At 46.2% G+C, this 18886-nt stretch overlaps 1 long non-coding RNA gene across 4 annotated transcripts in view; it reads right to left on the minus strand.

Annotated features, from left to right (window-relative positions):
* LOC128100470 (uncharacterized) overlaps positions 1–18886 on the minus strand; it is an 81063-nt gene that overhangs the window by 43476 nt on the left and 18701 nt on the right. For 3 of the 4 annotated variants that reach the window (XR_008214808.1, XR_008214812.1, XR_008214807.1), the window contains exons 4-5: positions 13701–13785; positions 12515–12609 (exon numbers count right to left, since the gene is read on the minus strand). This is a non-coding gene — a long non-coding RNA (uncharacterized LOC128100470). Of the gene's footprint in view, positions 1–12514; positions 12610–13013; positions 13285–13700; positions 13786–18886 lie in introns of those variants that run through there. The other variant, XR_008214811.1, reaches the window with a different exon arrangement.

Here is an 18886-nt window from a genome sequence, read left to right on the forward strand (position 1 = left end):
TCAGGACTGTTATGCAATTCTGAGCTATTTTGTATGTGCCAGACCTTGAACACAGCACTTCAGAATGGGAGGAGATATTTCTATTGTCTGGCAAAGGATTAATATCCAAAACATAAGGCACTCAACAGCACAACAATAATAAATTGACAAAATGGTATTTATCAAAAGAATATGTATTAATGGCCAACAAGTATATGAAAAAGTGTTCAACATCACTGGTCATCACAGACATGTAAATCAAGACAGTGAGACATCATCTTATTCCAGAAACCTAACAGATATACGCTACATATAGGGGCCAGGAAACCTTTGTGCATGATCGATGCAAACGTAAATTAGAATCGACATCATGGGAAACAGTGTGGGGTAACCCTCAGAAAACTACAGATGGGCGCTAAAGAGGTACTGCTCAGTACTGCTCTTACAGAGGGCATAAGTTTAGTTCCCAGCACCGATGTCAGGCAACTTACAACCACCAATAACTGCAGCTCAAGGGGATCTGGCATCCCTCCTGGCTTCTGTGGGCACCTACACAAACCCACAAATATAATTTTCAAAGAAAAAAAACTAAAAATAAAGAGATGTCTCAGTGGGTTAAGACACTTGCCCCAAGACTGATAACTTGTACTGAACCCCAAGAACCCATATGGTAGAGAGCCAAGTTCCCCAAGATACTCTCTGATCTCCACATACATGCCGTGGCACACATGTACACAGATACACACATCTATATTCATGCACACAGAGGAAGAGGTGGAGGGAGAGAAAGAAAATAAATAAATAAAAGATAAATATAGTGAAAATACTTTAGGCTACCAAGTGAGTTCCAGGAAAGGCGCAAAGCTACACAGAGAAACCCTGTCTCGAAAAACCAAAAAAAAAAAAAAAAAAAAAAAAAAAGAAAATACTTTAAATAGAAACAGAACAACCAAATGATCCAGGAATCCCATTCCTGGGTCTGTATGCAAAGGAAAGTATGTTATAGGAACAGTAACCCCTCCCATGTTTATTTTATATATACTACTATCCACAACAGCCAAGACATGGGATCAGCCCAGGTCTCCACCCACACATGAATTGATAAACATGATACATATGTGCAATGCAGTATTATTCACCCACAAAAAGAATGAACTCCTCTGTGGCAGCATGGCAAGTCTAGAATACACACTATCAAAGGAAATGTCAGACACAGAAAGACTCATAGTGTGTGTTCTCACTTCCACATAGAAACTCTAAAAAGCAGATCTCAGGGAGGTAGAGAGCAGAAACGTGGTTACTAAAGACTGGGAAGTCAGATGGTAGGGGCAGGGCTGCAAGAGGATGGTTAGCAGCTTCAGGCATAGGAGAAGTAACTTCTAATAATGTTCAACTGCCCCGTGGGGAAACAATGGTAGGCAACACCCAATGTTTATTTCCAAATAGCTTAGAAGCAAGGGTTCTAAATGTTCCCAATGCAGAGAAACAAAAAAATATTTGAGGTGATCTGATCAATACACACTATGTCCATGTGTTGAAATACCTCACTCTGTCACATTAGCATGTATAATTACCGCACATTGATTCAGTCAAAAAGAGGACGTGAAGTTGGGAGAAGGTGGGGTGGGGCACTAGGAAGAATCAGAATAGAGGGAATGATGGAAGGAAACAATCAAATTACATCAATTATGACATTTTCAAAGAATAAATTTAAAATGTTTTTCAAAGTCAAATAATGTTTTAAACACTTTGACTTTCTTTTTACGCTTTGTTTATTTTTATGTATAGGAGTATGTGCCTGATGCCTGTGGAGGTCATAAGAGAACACTGAATCTCCTAGAACTGGAGTCACAGACAGTTGTGAGCCACCATGTGGGTGTCGGGAACTGAACCCAGACCCTCTCCAAGAGCAGCAATTAAGTCTCTTACCTGTTTAGCCATCTCTACAGCCCCAGTGTTGACTCTCTTCCTGATGCTGGTTAGTCTTAAAAAAAAAAAAGCCAAAAATGCTTCTTTTTCTATAAAGCCCAAGAGTTGCATCATGGAACTGTTTCTTTAAGGCCTCTTATTCTCTGCTTATTCCCACATTCCCAGCTGACGCTCCTGTCTTTGGCAGTAAAGTTCAGATGCCTTCCTCTAGGACCAATTTTTTCCCCCTCACTTCTGCATCATAATTTTTCTGTCTTTATTGCTTGTTATTTATATCTTACACTTTCCTGGGAGACGATATCAGAGTTACTGTGGAAAGTCTCCCAGTCATAAAATATCTAAAAACACATTCAAGGGACCTGAGGACTGAGACAGGGAGAAGACACGGTAGTTAGAACGAGGAACCGACAGAGGGCAGTTTAACCTACCATGGGAAGCAGGCATCATATAAGGTATAGTGGTCTGAAAGAGATCTCCCATCAGTCTCGGGCATTCGAATACTTGGTCTCCAGTTGGTGGGTGAGGATGAGGAGGTGTGGTGTCGGTGGAGGAAGTGTGCCACTGGGGGTGGGCTTTGAGATTTTAAGACTAGAGACATTTCTGGCTTGTGTTCTCTGCTTCCTGTTTGTGGCTTGAGATACAAGCCCTCAGCTACTACCCCAGCTACCATGCCTGCCTGCCACCTGCTGTCTCTTCGACGCCATCATGGACTCTAACCCTCCAGAACTGTAACCCAAAATAAACCTTTCTACAAGTTGCTTTGGTCACAGTGTTTTATCACAGCAACTGAAAAGCAACTAACACAGAAGGATCCTCATATCACTAACCCCAGCTTGGAAATAATTACCAGCCCTGATACCCAGTGGGCACTCACCATTGCCTGGTTACCCTGCCTCACCTTTCACAGGCTGGTTTGCTCTAGCCTTTCGAACCATTATGACTTAATTTGTGGTAGTAAAACAGCTTTCCTGGTGAGGAAATGGAAGGCTTTATTAGTGAAAGTCACCAGCCCCATGTCACCCAGCTTGAAGGTAACAGGCTCAGGATTAAACCCTGGGGAATCTGGACCTGAGCTCGTGGGAGCTCACAGACTCTGGACCAACAGCTGGGGAGCCTGAATGGGACTGACCTAGACCCTCTGCATATGGGTGACAGTTGTGTAGTTTGGCCTGTTTGTGGCCCCTAGCAGGAGGAGAAAGATCTGTCCCTGGCACATGAGCTGGCTTTCTGGAACCTATTCCCTATGGTGGAATGCCTTCCTTACTCAGCCTTGATGCAGAGGGGAGGAGCTTGGTCCTGCCTCAACTTGATATGCCATGCTTTGTGGACTCCCATGGGAGGCCTTACCCTTTCTGAGGAATGGATGGGATGGGGATGGGGGGTAGAGAGGAAGTGGGAGGAGGGAATGGGAGGAGAGGAGGAAGGGGAAACTGTGGTTGGTATGTAAAATAAATTTAATAATTAAAAAAAAACCCTGAGCAATCTGGCTCCAAAAGCCAAGCAACCCAACTGGATGCTTGTCTATGTTTCCATATACCTGACCTTTGCACGATGATGCTCAGCAAGCTCACACAAGGCTATGGGACAGTCAGTGTGCAAGTTCAATAGTCTCATTTGCAAAGAAAAGGATAATTTCTTATTACTTTGTTTAGGTACAAGAGTCTAGAAAACAGTTTGGGGGTGTATCCATCTGTTGCTGTTGTAACTGAATGCAGACATGAGGTGGTTTATAAAGCATGATAATTTAGCTCAGAGTTCTGGAGGCTGGAAGGTCCCCAGTGGAGGGACAGTACCTACTGAGAGTCTCCTTATGGATGGGTGCTGTGGGATGGTCTGTATGTCAAATGTGTTACTGATTGGTCAATAAATAAATCACTGATTGGCCCGTGGCCAGGCAGGAAGTATAGGCGGGACAAGGAGGAGAATAGAGCTGGGAAGTGGAAGGCTGAGTCAGAGAGACATTGCCAGCCGCCATGAGGACAAGCAGCATGTAAAGATGCCGGTAAGCCACGAGCCATGTGGCAAGGTATAGATTAATAAAAATGGATTAATTTAAGCTGTAAGAACAGTTAGCAAGAAGCCTGCCACGGCCATACAGTTTGAAACCAATATAAGTCTCTGTGTTTACTTGGTCAGGTCTGAGTGGCCATGGGACTGGCGGGTGGCAGAGATTTATCCTGACTGTGGGCCAGGCAGGAAAACTCTAGCTACAGATGGGAACTCTGCAGAGTCCAGGGTGATGAAGGAGGTCACATGATAAAGAAGTTCAAGTAGGAGACAGAGACAATTTGTCCTTTACAACAGACCCATTCTCGGAGAGACCCATTACCCCATTAAACCATGATCCATTGGTGAATTTGTCTATTCATGGTAGCAGGGTCCTTCAGAATGGGGATAAATTCCAACATGCATTTCAGACCACAGCAAGAGCTCAGAAACGAACTGTAGATGCCCTGGGGAGAGAGAGGACCCAAGTTCAATTCCCAGCACCCACATCGGGTGGCTCGTAACTGCTGAGGACTCCAGCTACAGAGGATCTGATGCCCTCTTCTGGCTTCCATTAGCATCCGCACACACGCACACACGCACACACGCACACACACACACACACACACACACACACACACACACACACACCATAAATGAATAAATAAAATATTAAAGATAAGGAGTTGGATAGATGGCTCAATGGTTAAGAGCACTAGCTGTTCTTCCAGAGGACCAGGGTGTGATTCCCAGAACCCACATGGTGTCTTATAACCATCTGTAATGTCAGTTCCAGTCTGATACATGGATACAGATGCTAACATGGATTGAGGCCAGGGCTTATAAAACCTCAACCCTAGATTTAAAAAAAAAAAAAAAAAAAAAAAAAAAAAAAAAAAAAAAAAAACCTCTGAGGAATCCGAAGAGTGAGAGAAATAGTCTTCCCCAGGAAAGAACACACCAACTGGTTATCCAATACCAAACGGTCAGCCCTGAAAACATACGTATACAAGTATACAAACTGAATGAGTTATATTGTGTATTTAGGAATACAAATACACACATACACACACACACACACACACACACACACACACACACACACACACACATAGACCAACAATTAAAGAAAAGGAGGCCTTGAATTTGTCAATTTAGGCGTGGGATACATGGGAGGATTTAGAAGGAAGAAATGGAAAGGGGAAATGATATTATCTCAAATTTTTTTAATTAATTTTTTTCTAAAAATGCCTGCCAAGATGGTGTATTTCTGCTTAGTTAGCATTTTTTATTGCTGTGATAAAATGCCATAAAAGGCCAACCTGGAGAAAAAAGGGTTTATTTCAGCTTGCAATTCTCAGGTCCCACTCCAGCACTGCAAAAAGTCCAGGTGGGAACTCAAGGCAGGGACTGAGGCAGAAGCCGTGCTTATGCTCGTTCACTATGGCTCTCTCAGCCTGCTTTCTTCCATCACTCAGGGCCATAGGCACAGGGCGGTACTGCCCTCAGTGGGCTGGGCCCTCCCGCATCAATCATTAATCAAGAAAATGCCCCCACAGACTTGCCTACAGGCCAGTTTGATGGAGGCATTTTCTCAGTTGAGGTTTGTAGCTAGAGTTTTCCTGCCTGGCCCACAGTCAGGACAAATCTCTCTCACCTGCCAGTCCCACAGCCGCTCAGACCCGACCAAGTAAACACAGAGACTTATATTGCTTACAAACTGTATGGCCGTGGCAGGCTTCTTGCTAACTGTTCCTATATCTTAAATTAATCCATTTCTATAAATCTATACCTTGCCATGTGGCTCGTGGCTTACCGGCATCTTCACATGCTGTTTGTCATCGTGGCGGCTGGCAGTGTCTCTCTCTCAGCCTTCCACTTCCCAGCTTTATTCTCCTCCTTGTCCCCCCTATACTTCCTGCCTGGCCACTGGCCATCAGTGATTTATTTATTGACCAATCAGCAACACACTTGACATACAGACCATCCCACAGCAGAGGTTCCCTCTTCCCAAATGACTCTAACTTGTGTCAAATATATAACATATATATATATGTATATATATACATACATACATATATGTGTATATATGTGTGTGTATGTGTGTGTAAATATATATATATATATATATATATATATATATATATATATATATAAATGGAGAGTGATTAGGAAGAATGCTCAGTGTGGACCTGTGGTCTCTGCATGCACATACACACGCATACACGCATACACACATACACACACACACATATACTGTGCACATACAAATAATAATAAATAATAAATTGATATAATAAATTAAATATTATAATATATAATAAAAATAAATAATAAATTAAAAATAAAACAAATACCAGCTCACTTGTGATTCAAACACAATCAAATGCTAAAAAGTCATAATTTTTTTTCTCTCTGGGCAGTGTAAAGTCCTAAAGCAAAGACTGAACACACTGGTTTTTATCGATCTGAGACATATGTGTGTGTGTGTGTATATACACATACCTATGGTCAGGAGACAGGAATACTAACAGCTGTGTGCAGTCCCCACCAGGGGTCACTGAGGATAAGAAAAGGGGGAAGGGACAGAGCCACAAACAGCACCAACATCAAAGGCCGGTCACAGGCAGAATTGGGAATCTCTGTCATCAAGTCACCATTGGTGACATAGGAACAGCAGCCAGCTGTGACTTCTCCCCTGTCCCTCCAGCCAACAGTTCTATCAGAATGGTAGTGGACACAGGACATGTGTCTCCTTGCCTGGCCTACAATGAAGTTCCTGCTCTGTTGGAAAGCCCCTAAGTCTTCCTTACAGAAAACGTCTCCCTTCTGTTGCTGTCATTCTGTCTCACAATCTCCAAGGTGACATGTCGGGAATAGGCTGCTTGCGCTGCTAATAAAAACTGCTTCCCCAGTTTGAGTGACTGCAGTTGTCTTGAGGCTGCCAGTGGGTTCGTGCCACTCCCTTCCAACATGGCCTTGAAAAACGACAATAATGTGATTTGGGTCTAGAATCATTTGATTTGGTTAGCCGAGCATGCCTATGAAAACCCATAATTCATCAGAAAGCAAGAAGCAGACAATTTGACAGGAAATTGAGAGAACCTGGTTCCCCTGACTCCCTGGGGGTTGGAGTCAAGGTAAGAGTTGGCTCTGTTCTCAGCAAAGAACATGCCTTAATTCCAAAAGCTGCATTAATTCGGAAGAAAAGAGAACTCTGGGTTGGTGGGTCAGAACTCTGCAACCAGAGCACCCCCTGGCTTCTCCAAGCCCGCCCCACCCCAAGCCACTGTGCTCCCTGCCTCTGTCCCCACAGATGCACAAATATTGCTAATGAGCATCAGGGTCAAACAGCAGGCAGCTGGAGAGAGGACCCACAGTTCTGATCAATGTGAGCAATCCTTAGCCTGCCCCGGGCCTGTGGTCTCCCTGGCCCGCTCAGCAGTTCTATGGGGTTATTTTTAGTGTGTTGAGTTAATCGAGATCCCTGAAGTGGTGTGAAAAGAGCCAAGTCACTGGAAGGTCCCTGCTGAATTCCTACCCTGAGACAGGCTGCAGCTGCAGGGAGCCCGGGGTTAGATGAGTAGAGTGTCATTGCTGGTGGTGGTGATATAGAGTGTGTGTGTGTGTGTGTGTGTGTGTGTGTGTGTGTGTGTGTGTGTGTGTGTGTTGGGAATAGAACTAAGAGGCTTGCACATGACAGGCAAGTGTTGTCTCATCTTTTCCTGGGGAGACATGAACCAAGGCCTGCTCCCCTCAGATAAGGCACCAATCTCACACAAGTCTAGTCTGGGGAACAAAGGAACTTACTGGGCTTATTTATAAGACTCATGGGTGACCCCCAAACAACCCTAACACTAAAAGTACTACTCCAGCATGGATGAGGACTTCCCAATAGCTGCACAGATGGAGTCCCCTTCTGTTAAGGCCCTGCCCTATATACACTCCAGCACCTTCCATAAGAACGTGTGGCTGGGACTGCTGAGAGGAGGGGACACAGGACCAAGTGACTGAGCCTCAGGTAAGGGTGCAATGACCCTCCCAACCCCTTCTCCTGTGAGGGACGTAAGCCAAACCCAATCTTAAAGATTCCTTGCAGATAGCCACAGCTGCTCTGGTGGAGACAACCATGCTTTGTCATGCTTTGACTCAACAGTCAGAAACAGCAAGGCGGCGGCGGTCACCCCCGATCCAGATCCCCAGCCCCACACTTAGTGGCTGAACTGAGGCATCCTATTCTAGGATGCTCTGAGCTGAGCAAGATAGGGACAAAGGAGGTGAGCACAGCCTTCTTCCTCAGTGATAAATATAAAGGTAAGACAGAAGAAAACCAATGATAGTCTTCAGGGAAGAAAATAAGCCAGTAAGTTTATATGACATTAAAATACAGGTTAGGAAATCAAAGTCACTCCCTCCCTGGCTGATGTCAACCCTTCGGTCTCGTATTTGAATAACACCTAGCCCACCATTCCTTCTAAATAACTGTCAGGATAATTAGAGTTCTAACAAAGGACATACAGACTTACTCAGGAAAGAAAATTATGACAGCCTTGATCAAAATTACCCTCTAAATATCATGTTACTGTTTTAACAACCACATTTTAGTTGTAGGCTAGGAAGATGAGTCATGCTACCAAAGCTAGACACAGAAATGAAATCTGATTCGTTCTTTTTTCTGGGAACCACACACGCCGATGTGCCCACAGGAGGCTCGCCTGCAATTAATGTGCGCTAGGTTCCTGGTGGGCACGGCCCCTGAATGCCAACGCTGTATTAAAAGAAAAAGGGGTGGGGATGGATGAGAGCAGAAATGAAGAACTCCTCCGTCATTCGGTGCTACTCTCAAGCATCCTTGGTGCGGTTCCCCATGCAGAGGAGGAACAGGAGAAAAACCTCACCCCGGACAAGACCATGGGTGCTGCAGCCTTTCGTGTCCTTCCAGCCCTCTTTCATGATAACTTTAGAAGGCACCAGGCTGTCGTCAAACATGGGACCTCCCCCAGAAGACACAATGTGGGGAAAAAGGAAAAAGATATATAATTAAATCTGTCTTGGTCGAACAAAAGACTGATTGATGCCTTTTTTTTGAGACAGTATCTCATTATGTAGCCCTAATTGGCCTGGAACTAGCTGTATAGACCAGGCTGGCCTCAAAACCACAGAGGTCTACTGGCCTCTGCCTCTAGAATGCTACAATTAAACATGTGAGTCACCACACTCAGCTTGAATTTTTTTTCCAAATGGCTTTTTTTTTTTTTTTTTTTTTGATAGGATCTTGTATAGTCCAGGCTGGCCTCAAACTTGCTATGTAAAAACAGGTAGCCTTGAATTTCTGACTCCTGGCTCCACCTCCTGGATACTAGAATTACAGGCAATAGCTCAGTTCAATGTAGTACTGAGGATCGAACTTATGGCTACATGTGTGCTGGGCAATCACTCCACCAACTGAACCACATCCCTCAAATTGGTTTTATATCACTCACTGAGCTTCATTGTAATTATTGAAGCTGCAAAGGAAAAATGTTCCATTAAAAGTAGAAAAGTACTTAAATTCTATCGTAAAACAAGTGAGAGTGTGCACACTCCTTCACATAAACATGGGCTGCCTCACTTCCAAATGAGAACGCTGTCATAGCTCACTCACCTGGAAGTGAGAGGCAGAGGCACCAACATCTTTTCATTGATTCGAAAATCGGATGTTGCTGTGGCTGCCAGAGGAAAACAGGACATTTTTATCTCTCTGGGTTCAGTATAGGGAAAAGCTAGACTTGCCTTTTATTTAAAATATCAAATGCTATTAACTAAAACTGTTATTTTAAAAAACATTTCATTTCCAAAATCACTAGCCTAAAAACATTGAGGATATCTAAAAGACCAACACAGGCCATTCAACTATTTTTGGATAGGATATGCCCAGGCTAGCTCATGATTTTCCTGTTTCAATCTTTCAGTTGCTGGGATTTCAGGTATATGCCACCATATCTAGCTTAAACAATTTAAGAGTGAATGTGTGTGTGTATGGTGTATGTGTGTGTGTGTGTGTGTGTGGTGTATATATATGTGTGGTGGGGGTGTGGTGTGTGTAGTGTATGTGTGGTGTGTATGTGTGGTGTATGTGTCTGTGTAGTGTCTGTGTGTGAGTGGTATGCGTGTGTTTTCATGTATATATGATGTGTATGTGTGGTGTGTATGTGTCAGGTATGTGTGTGTGGTATATGTAGTATGTGTGGTGTGTGTGTGGTGTGTGTATGTGTGTGGTGTGTATATGTGTGGTGTGTGTATGTGTGGTGTGTGTATATATGTGGTGTGTATATGTGGTGTGTGTGTGTGTATGTGTGGTGAGTGTGTGTATGTGTGTGTGGTATATGTGTGGTGAATGTGTGTATGTGTGTGTGGTATATGTGTGGTCTGTGTATGGTATATGTGTGTATGTATGTGTGATGTGTGTGCATTGTGGTATGTGGTGAGAGTGTATGTGTGTGTGTGGGGTGTGTGTGTGTGTGTGTGTGTGTGTGTGGTGTAGTATATGTGTGTGTGTATGTGTGGTATGTGTGTGTGGTGTGTGCAATGTGTGTGTGGTGCATGTGTGTGAGTGTGTGTGTGTGTGTGTGTGTGTGTGTGTGTGTGTGTGTGAGATGTATGTGTGTGCATATGATGTGTACACGTGTGTAGAGGCCAGAGGAGGACAGCAGGTATCCTGCTCTGTCACACACACACACACACACACACCACCACCACCCACCCACCCACCCCCACCACCATCCCATCCCACCCCACCCCACCCCCACCCCCTGCCTTCCCTTGAAGCAGGATCTCTCACTGAAGCTGGAGTGGACTTGCAGCCAGCAGGCCCCAGCACTCCTCCTGCCATCATCCCCCCCCAGCCCCAGGACTGGGATTCGAGGGGAGGTTGTACCCAGGTCCTCACGCTTACACAGCAAGCTCTCTTACCCTCTGGGCTCTCTTGCCAGCCCCACTAATATATTTTTAAGCAATACTTTCCAATTTTTTCTTTACTCCACAGAGAGCTGCTCCGTCCCTGCCTGCTATATGGAATCAAGAAGTTAGAAGGAACAGGAAGCAGGGAGTGTCCCAGAATGCATCAGTCAGGCACATTTGGCTTCCTCTTCCCAATCAAGGATGTTACCTGTTCTTACTGGTAGCTGTTCTGGGGAGCACAGACAAGGTGGGGAGCAGAGAGGAGAGAGTAGAAGGACATTCCAGGGCAGAAAAATCTTCAAGTTCTTGCCTGAGCAGGAACTTGTCACTGCTGTAGCTTGAATGCTTGCCTGTTCCCAAATTCAGGTTGACATTTTATCTCTCCTTGTAACAGAGCTAAGAAGTAGGGCCTTTAAGAAGTGACTTGCCCATGAGGGTTCCGCCCTTATGAATGCCATTATCCTATGAGTGGGGTCCTTACTTAAGAATAAATTCATGGTGTGGCTCATGGGCTTCTGGCCATGACGTGACCATTGGCTGTCGTACTCTTAAACTCTCAGTAGCTATCATTACCTGTCTTGAAAGTCTCAGAGGACTTCTATGCAGTTCATGGCTGCTGGGGGATGGGGAGATTTTCCCCAGGGGTTGGCTATTGTAAATGTGGTAAGCAAACCTCACCCAAGATCCTGTAAACAACCCTAATGAAACTCATTGGGTCATAGGGGAGGGGGAAGGAGGGAGAGAAGAAGAGAGGAAAGGAGGGAGGAAGGAAAAAGAAGGGTATTAGCTGGGAAATAGCCGAACAAAAGAGAGTAACTAATGCTCAAAATACATTATGCTCATGTGTGAAAATGTCATGATGAAACCCACTATGTATAATATATGCTATTAAAAAGCATCCCCCCTCCCTCTACCCCCTCCATCTATCCCTCCCTTGGCCACTGCATCCCCCCTCCCCTGCTGTGGGATGTTCTGTATGGCAAATGTGTTGCTAATTAGTCAATAAATAAAACACTGATTGGCCATTGGCTAGGCAGGAAGTGTAGGCGGGACAAGGAGGAGAATAAAGCTGGGAAGTGGAAGGCTGAGTCAGAGAGACACTGCCAGCCGCCATGATGAGAAACAGAATGCGAAGAAGCCGGTAAGCCACGAGCCATGTGGCAAGGTATAGATTTATTGAAATGGATTAATTTAGCAAGAAACCTGCCATGGCCATACAGTTTGTAAGCAATATAAGTCTCTGTGTTTACTTGGTTGGGTCTGAGCGGCTGTGGGACTGGCAGGTGAGAGAGATTTGCCCTGACCATGGGCCAGGCAGGAAAACTCAAGCTACACTCCCCCCTCCATCTATCCCTCTCTTGGTCCCTGCATCCCCCCTCCCCCCTCCATCTATCCCTCTCTTGGCCCCTGCATCCCCCCTCCCCCCTCCATCTATCCCTCTCTTGGCCCCTGCATCCTCCCTCCCCCCTCCATCTATCCCTCTCTTGGCCCCTGCATCCCCCCTCCCCCCCTCCATCTATCCCTCTCTTGGCCCCTGCATCCCCCTCCCCCCCTCCATCTATCCCTCTCTTGGCCCCTGCATCCTCCCTCCTCCCTCCATCTATCCCTCTCTTGGCCCCTGCATCCCCCCTCCCGCCTCCCCCCTCCATCTATCCCTCTCTTGGCCCCTGCAGACACTCACGCTTTGGCCTCAAAGCCTCCAGAACTGCGAACCAGTAGTACGTTTCTGCTAGTCGCCATTGCTGAGTCTGTGGTATTCCAGAGCAGCACACATCCCTGGAATATCAAATAGCCTTCAATCGTGTGGTCACTACTACAAGGCAGCCAGCTGTTTCCCAAGTGCCATTGAAAGCAGCTGTTGATCTGTCCTGCTGAGGAAGTGCTGTTTTATCAACAGCTGATCTGCACTGTTTCCATCATAAGTCAGCATTTGGGTTATAAAGTACGGTGACAAGCATCAATTTTCTTAGTCCGGCCCTTGTCTCATTAACATCTCATCAGAAGCCTTAGTGTAAGACCTCCATGTGAAAAACACTCCTGGAGGGAGGGGTCACTAACCCTGAAAATCATGGAGTCTCCTGTCCCTAGGGAAGCCACCTGAAGGGGGGAATTGCTCAGGCACCACTGTCTGCCATTTCTAACTTCTTGGCTTCCACTTTCCCAACACAATGTGAACTCACCTGTCCTCGGAATCCAGAGGCATTTCAAACCTTCTGGGCTCCCTTAAAATAATGAAAAAGTCCTTCTTAACCGATGACTCGAGTTCCCCTGACTGCAATTTGAACAGACACCCCTTTCTCTCCAATGAAGGACGAATCTTAAAGCTTAGGAGTCCCACACAACTGACCAAACTCTTTTCTGATCTTCTGCATTTTGTCTCCGTATTTCTACCTGGATCCTGTGTCTAACGGAGGGACTTGTGGGGAGGAGTAGCCACTATATTAACAAGCGTCACAGGGAAATAATGATTGCCTAATTCAGCAGAGCAGAGAGAATGGGAACAACCTTCAAATGCCATCATCGGAGGCGGCACTGAAATGACTCGGTTCCCGACACAGTTCTGTCAATTAGCTGAGAAGGACAATTACCACTCCTTTCTCTCTTTTATTTGCAAAGAACCAAAATTTTCTAAGGATGATAAATGACTCCCTGGAAAATTCAATGCTGCTCCTGCTAAATCTGCACTTTTCATATCCTAACGATTTGGGTGGACTTTTTTTTTCAGTTATTTCTCATAATCAATAGGATAAGCAACTATCAGAGAGAGAGAGAGGGGGGGGGGGACTGTGTAGAATTCAGAAATAAGGGCCATACAAGAAATCTGGTACACGTGAATCTGTCCAAATGACCAGTGAATGAATACATACCTCATTATAATATGGGTGAGGATGTTGTTAAGCAAATGATGAAGTAAATTTCATTTTCATTGTTTTAAATCCTATTCCTGTTGCCCTGAAAAGAAGAAAAGGAAATATATTCAGATTATGACCTTTGAGAATTTCTGGACTCATTAGCGTTTTCTACAACACAGCACAGAATTAAAGCGAGGACTAAAACTGAAGCGCTCCCCAACTGCAGTTAGAACATCATTAATGGCGCATAATTAAGAAGGTGCCCGTGATGGTCCCCTGTCTTGGCTGACGATGCCTCACAAATAGCATTTGGGGTCTATTATATAATATAGCCAGCTAACAATGGCCAAACCTGCTAGTTCAAAAAGAGGGCTCACTTTGCTCCAGTGCTCTGACCGGGGACAAAAGGGGTGGTGGGAACAGGCTATGTGCAAATCCTAAACCAGTTTCCAGAAGCCTCTGCAGCCTTAAGGGTTCCTTGGGCTGTGGAAGAGGGAAACACAGGAAGAAAGAAAACCCAGGCTAAGATACTGGCAGGGAAGAGCAGAGAAGGGGAAGTCAGAAAGGGGCCTCAGGAAGGGAAGGGTCCCCATTAACTGCTCTCGGATGCCACCTGAAAGCCATCACAGAAGACAGAGGAAAGGAGAGAAAATACTTCTAGGCATAAGGACGACTAGGTGGTGTCTGCTGGGGTCCACCAGAAATGCAACTCCGCCACCTGACTCTGCTTCAGTTACCTTGTACAGTGTCAAAAGGCACCCAAAACTTAGCCCAAACAGCAGTGTGCTCCTCTTTGTGTCTCTGGGTGAGACTGGGTTCTGTTCCATGTGGTGTAGCTGTGGTTACTGACGGTGATGGAAAGGAGGGAGTCTGGTTAGCTGGGGCTGGGGATTCATGGTGGCCTATTGTATTCTGGCTTTCCTTACTGCTGTGACATGATGACCAGACGCCAGGCAACAGACAAAGGGATTATTTTGGCTCATAGTTTGAGAGTAGAGCCCATCGTGACAGTGAGGGCATAGTGACAGGGCAGCTTCCTCACATGGGACAAATCAGGAAACAGAGGAGGCAGGAGGTCAAGCTGAGCTACACACCTCAATGACTCACTTCCTCCAGCTAAGTCCCATTTCCCATGGGGTCCAAAACCTCCCAAACAGCACGATCAGCTAAACCCGAGAGTTCAAAGGCATAAGTCTGTATAGAACACTTTATGTCTAAACCATAACCTCTCATCTCCCGGGAGTACGTCTCCACAGCATTTGCCATGTCAGGGATTGACCTGAACTCCTTTCCTGCAGAGCTGCTGCCTTCTGAGGGTGGATCTCAAGAGAAATGTCAACACACACACACTTGCTCAGCCTCATCTGCTTTGTGCTTACCAGCAAGCCATTAGCCAAAGCAAGTCCCATGTCCAAGTCCAGAACTGGACTAGGAGGGAATGCCCAAGGCACAAACACGAAACCCGTGTTTCAAAGGAAACACCAACCTACCAGTCGACTACAAGGGCACAAGCCTCCCCAGGACTGATGTCTTCTTCAGAGACTACTAAGGTCCACTGAAGCTGGTTGACATGGCCTAACAGTAATTTCGCAGACACTGTAATGGCTATTACAGTGCCCACATAGAGACACACTCTCACATACATGTCCAAACACACGTGGTTCCTCTGGCATCCCTTTATTCCACTGCACATGTCAGAAACACAAGAGCCATTGGTGGGGACGGCATCGCATCTCCCCCTTGCTTGTCGGCTTGGTGTCAACTGGGCAGAATTTAGAATCATCTTGGAAATACCTTTGAGAATATTTCCAGAAAGGCTTAACTGAGGACAGAAAAATCCATCTTCAGTGTGGTCACATCACCCCATGGTCTAGGGTCCCAGAATGAATAAAAAGGAGAAAGTGGGCTGGCCCTGTTGGCACGCACCTCTAAAGCCAGTACTCAGAAGGTAGAGGCAGGTGGGTCTTTCTTAAGTGGCTCCTGTCCGGTGTCTTGACACAACAGCACACACTAACTGCAATCCATCGCAAGTCCTGTCCTCTGGGATCTGGCCACTTCCGACAGCCAGGTGGCTCTCCTCATTGGCTGGTCACTCCCAAAGAATCCACCATAACATAGCCAGAGTTTGCTTCACAGAACACAAGGCAAATCATGCCACACCATCCTGCTCTGCTTCCATGTTTAACCCCTTCAGTGCCTCATCTCCCTCAGAATAAGAACCAGGATCTCACTATAGTCATCCCGCCCTGGCTTTCAGACTCCCAGCCATACCCACCTTCTCCACTCTCTCAGACATCCCACCCTGCCTTCCACCACAAGATCTTTGCTCACTCTCCACTTGGTCAAGTCCAGCTCCACAGTCAAATCTCAAGTACCACTTGTCCAAGAAATTCATATTGGTCCCTGAAACTGTGTGACCTGTTCTCTCCTCCCTTGGAGCTCTTCATATTCGTGGAAAGCATTATAAGAATGGAGAGTCTAGGAATGGGCTTGACATTTGCTTGCCCAGCACGGTGTAACATTGGCAATAAACACTTACTATTAATACTTGCTGTGGATTCTGCAGTAACTGGCCCCTACCTGCCTGGCGCTTCCAAGCTGGTTGGAGAAGCTAGGAAAATATTCATACATGCACACTGATGATGGTGAGTTCCAAGCAATTAAGTATAATAAAGGGGTAAAGAGAGACAAAAACAAAAGATAGTTTTCATTTTTTTCTCCATTTTATTAACATATAACAGTTGCAAGAGCTACTGGTATTTGTTGTGACATTTTCATACACACATATAATATACTAACTATATTCACCCCTTGTGAAGATGTTATTTCTGGTATCTATCTACAGCAGTTCTCTCTGAAGAGATGACATTTGAGCAGAGACCTAAGGAAAATACAGGGACCAGTCGTGGGACCCTCTGAGAGAGAATATTCTAGGCAAGAAGTCAGCAAAGGCAAGATCCCTGAGGACCAAGCATGTTCAGCATGCATGACCAGCCCTCAAGAGGCCAGGCTGAGTTGAGGAAGGGCTGGTAATAAACGAGGAATGGGAAGGAATTGGCACTTGAAGTCATGGGGGGGATGCTGGGACAGTGTTACAGACTGGGCGGTGTGAACAAGAGAAATGTATTCTTTCACAGTCCACTAGCAAGGTGTTGGCTGAGTAAGTCCCTTCTGGAGGATCCACCTCGGGCTCTTCTCCTATCTCCTCATGACCGCCACCCTTCGTGCTCCTTGGCATGCGGATGCTCTGCCTCAATCTCTGTCCCTGCTGCCACGTGGTTACATTTCCTTCCTGTGTACACGCTTCTGTGTCTCCTCTACTTCTTTCTTGTTCTTTGAGATGAGGACTTGAGGTGTAGCCCAGGCTGGCCTTGAGCTTGAGATCCTCTGCATCGACCTCACAAATGCCAGGGTTATAGGCAGGCATCACCACACCTACCTCCTCCTCTTGTTCAAAGGACACTAGTCACATTGGATGAAGGGCTCCCCCCAGCCCAATATGACCACATCCTTCTAAGTACGGTCACAGTCTGAGGCTCAGGGAAGGACAGAAATGTGGGAGAGCCGCTACTCAACCCACTGCAGTGAGGACTTGGGGCTCTGCTTCACTTGTGTGAGAGCAATGAATAAACAAATAGGTGATCAGAAAAATGCTCAATGGAATGACACCCAGGTGAGATGATAGGTGAGCCTTTGTGAGCCTTGTGGCGGCTCACTGTTGATCCTGCTCTTACCTCTGGATGCTCGTTTGGAATGGATACTCAAAATGCATTGTTCTTAACACCTGTCCAGGAAGCACAGAGACATCTCTCCAACCAAAACAGCAGAACACTCATGGGTCCCCTGACAGGCGGCCTCCCCCCTGTCTCTCCCACATCCAAACTCCCTTCTCTCAGCTTCGTAATTAGGCCTGAATTCGGGTTCATCCAACATAATGACAAGTGCCCAGCGAGGACGGATCGTATTTCCCTGCTCAGCCCTCATTATAAGTCTCAGCTGATGGGCTGCTAAGTCCTGACACTGCACATTTATTTAGAGGCACAAACACCTGTGACCAGAAAACCAGGCCAGCAGAAAGGCTTGTCTCATCCCCTCCCCCACCCCTCTTCTAGAGGGGTGGCCCACCCTGCTGCCACCCCCACAGCCGAAAGCCAGAGCCAAGAAGGCAGGGTTCCCCTCCTGAGCACCTGAAAGGCCTTACTCAGCTTCCCCATAGTGTAGCCTATCCCAAGTGAAGGTGCTAGCCCGTCATGGGTTAAGGAAATAATTATTGTGGGGCTGGGAGAGTTGGTAAACAGCCTTCGCCTGAGGAGGAAGCAGGTTCCTGAGCCCAGCTGAGAAATACAATTAAGTTGTAATATTTTGTCAGGGCCTTCCCTCCTCCTTCCTGTTTACCAGGGTTAAGAGACAATTTCCACTTTGCAATTCTCTAGGATGGTGAGTGTAGCTCACAGCAGGCAGGTAAGATTAAACTGCCTGTCACAAGACACTGGCCTTGCATGTCGCTACATACACTGAACCAAAGAGATGAGAGTTCTAGGTGCAAAGATCTGCTGACTGGAAACTCTGACAACTGGGTACAGGGCGGCGTTGTCTCCTCTGCCTTCTCCATTACTCCAATGCTTGATTCAGTTCAACAGAAAGACCCGGGATCCCCTACATGCAGGCAAGCTGTCCTGTCTCCTCCATAGATGAGGGCCTCACAGAAGGGTCTCTGCTTCCCCAGTGACAGTGAGGTCCACATCCTAGTTAGCGTTCTCTATTGCTGTGATAAAACATTGACCAAAACCAACTTGGGAAGGAAAGATTTCTTTGGCTTACGTGTCAATCGTTGAGAGAAGTCAGAGCAGAAACTCAAGGCAGGAAGCTGGAGGAAGGAACTGAAGCAGAAGCCACAGAGGAACACTGCTTACTGGCTTGCTCCTCATGGCTTGCTCAGCCTGCTTTCTTACATAACACAGTACCACCTACCCAGGGGTGGCACCACCCACAGTGGCTGGGGCCCTCCCACATCAATCATCAATCAGGAAAATGCCTCACAGACATGCCCACAGGCCAATTTAATGGAGGCAATTCCTCTGCTGAGGTTCCCTCTTCTCGGGTGACTCTAATTTGTGCCAAGTTGACAGCAGAGTTTGTTAGGAGCCTCCCCTCCTGGAAGAAACCGACCTATGAACAAGCTGGAGGTGGCACCTAGCACC

This window comes from Peromyscus californicus, unplaced genomic scaffold, assembly GCF_007827085.1.
Source record: "Peromyscus californicus insignis strain IS unplaced genomic scaffold, ASM782708v3 Scaffold_11__1_contigs__length_118956290, whole genome shotgun sequence".
In the NCBI taxonomy this organism is placed as follows: domain Eukaryota; kingdom Metazoa; phylum Chordata; class Mammalia; order Rodentia; family Cricetidae; genus Peromyscus; species Peromyscus californicus.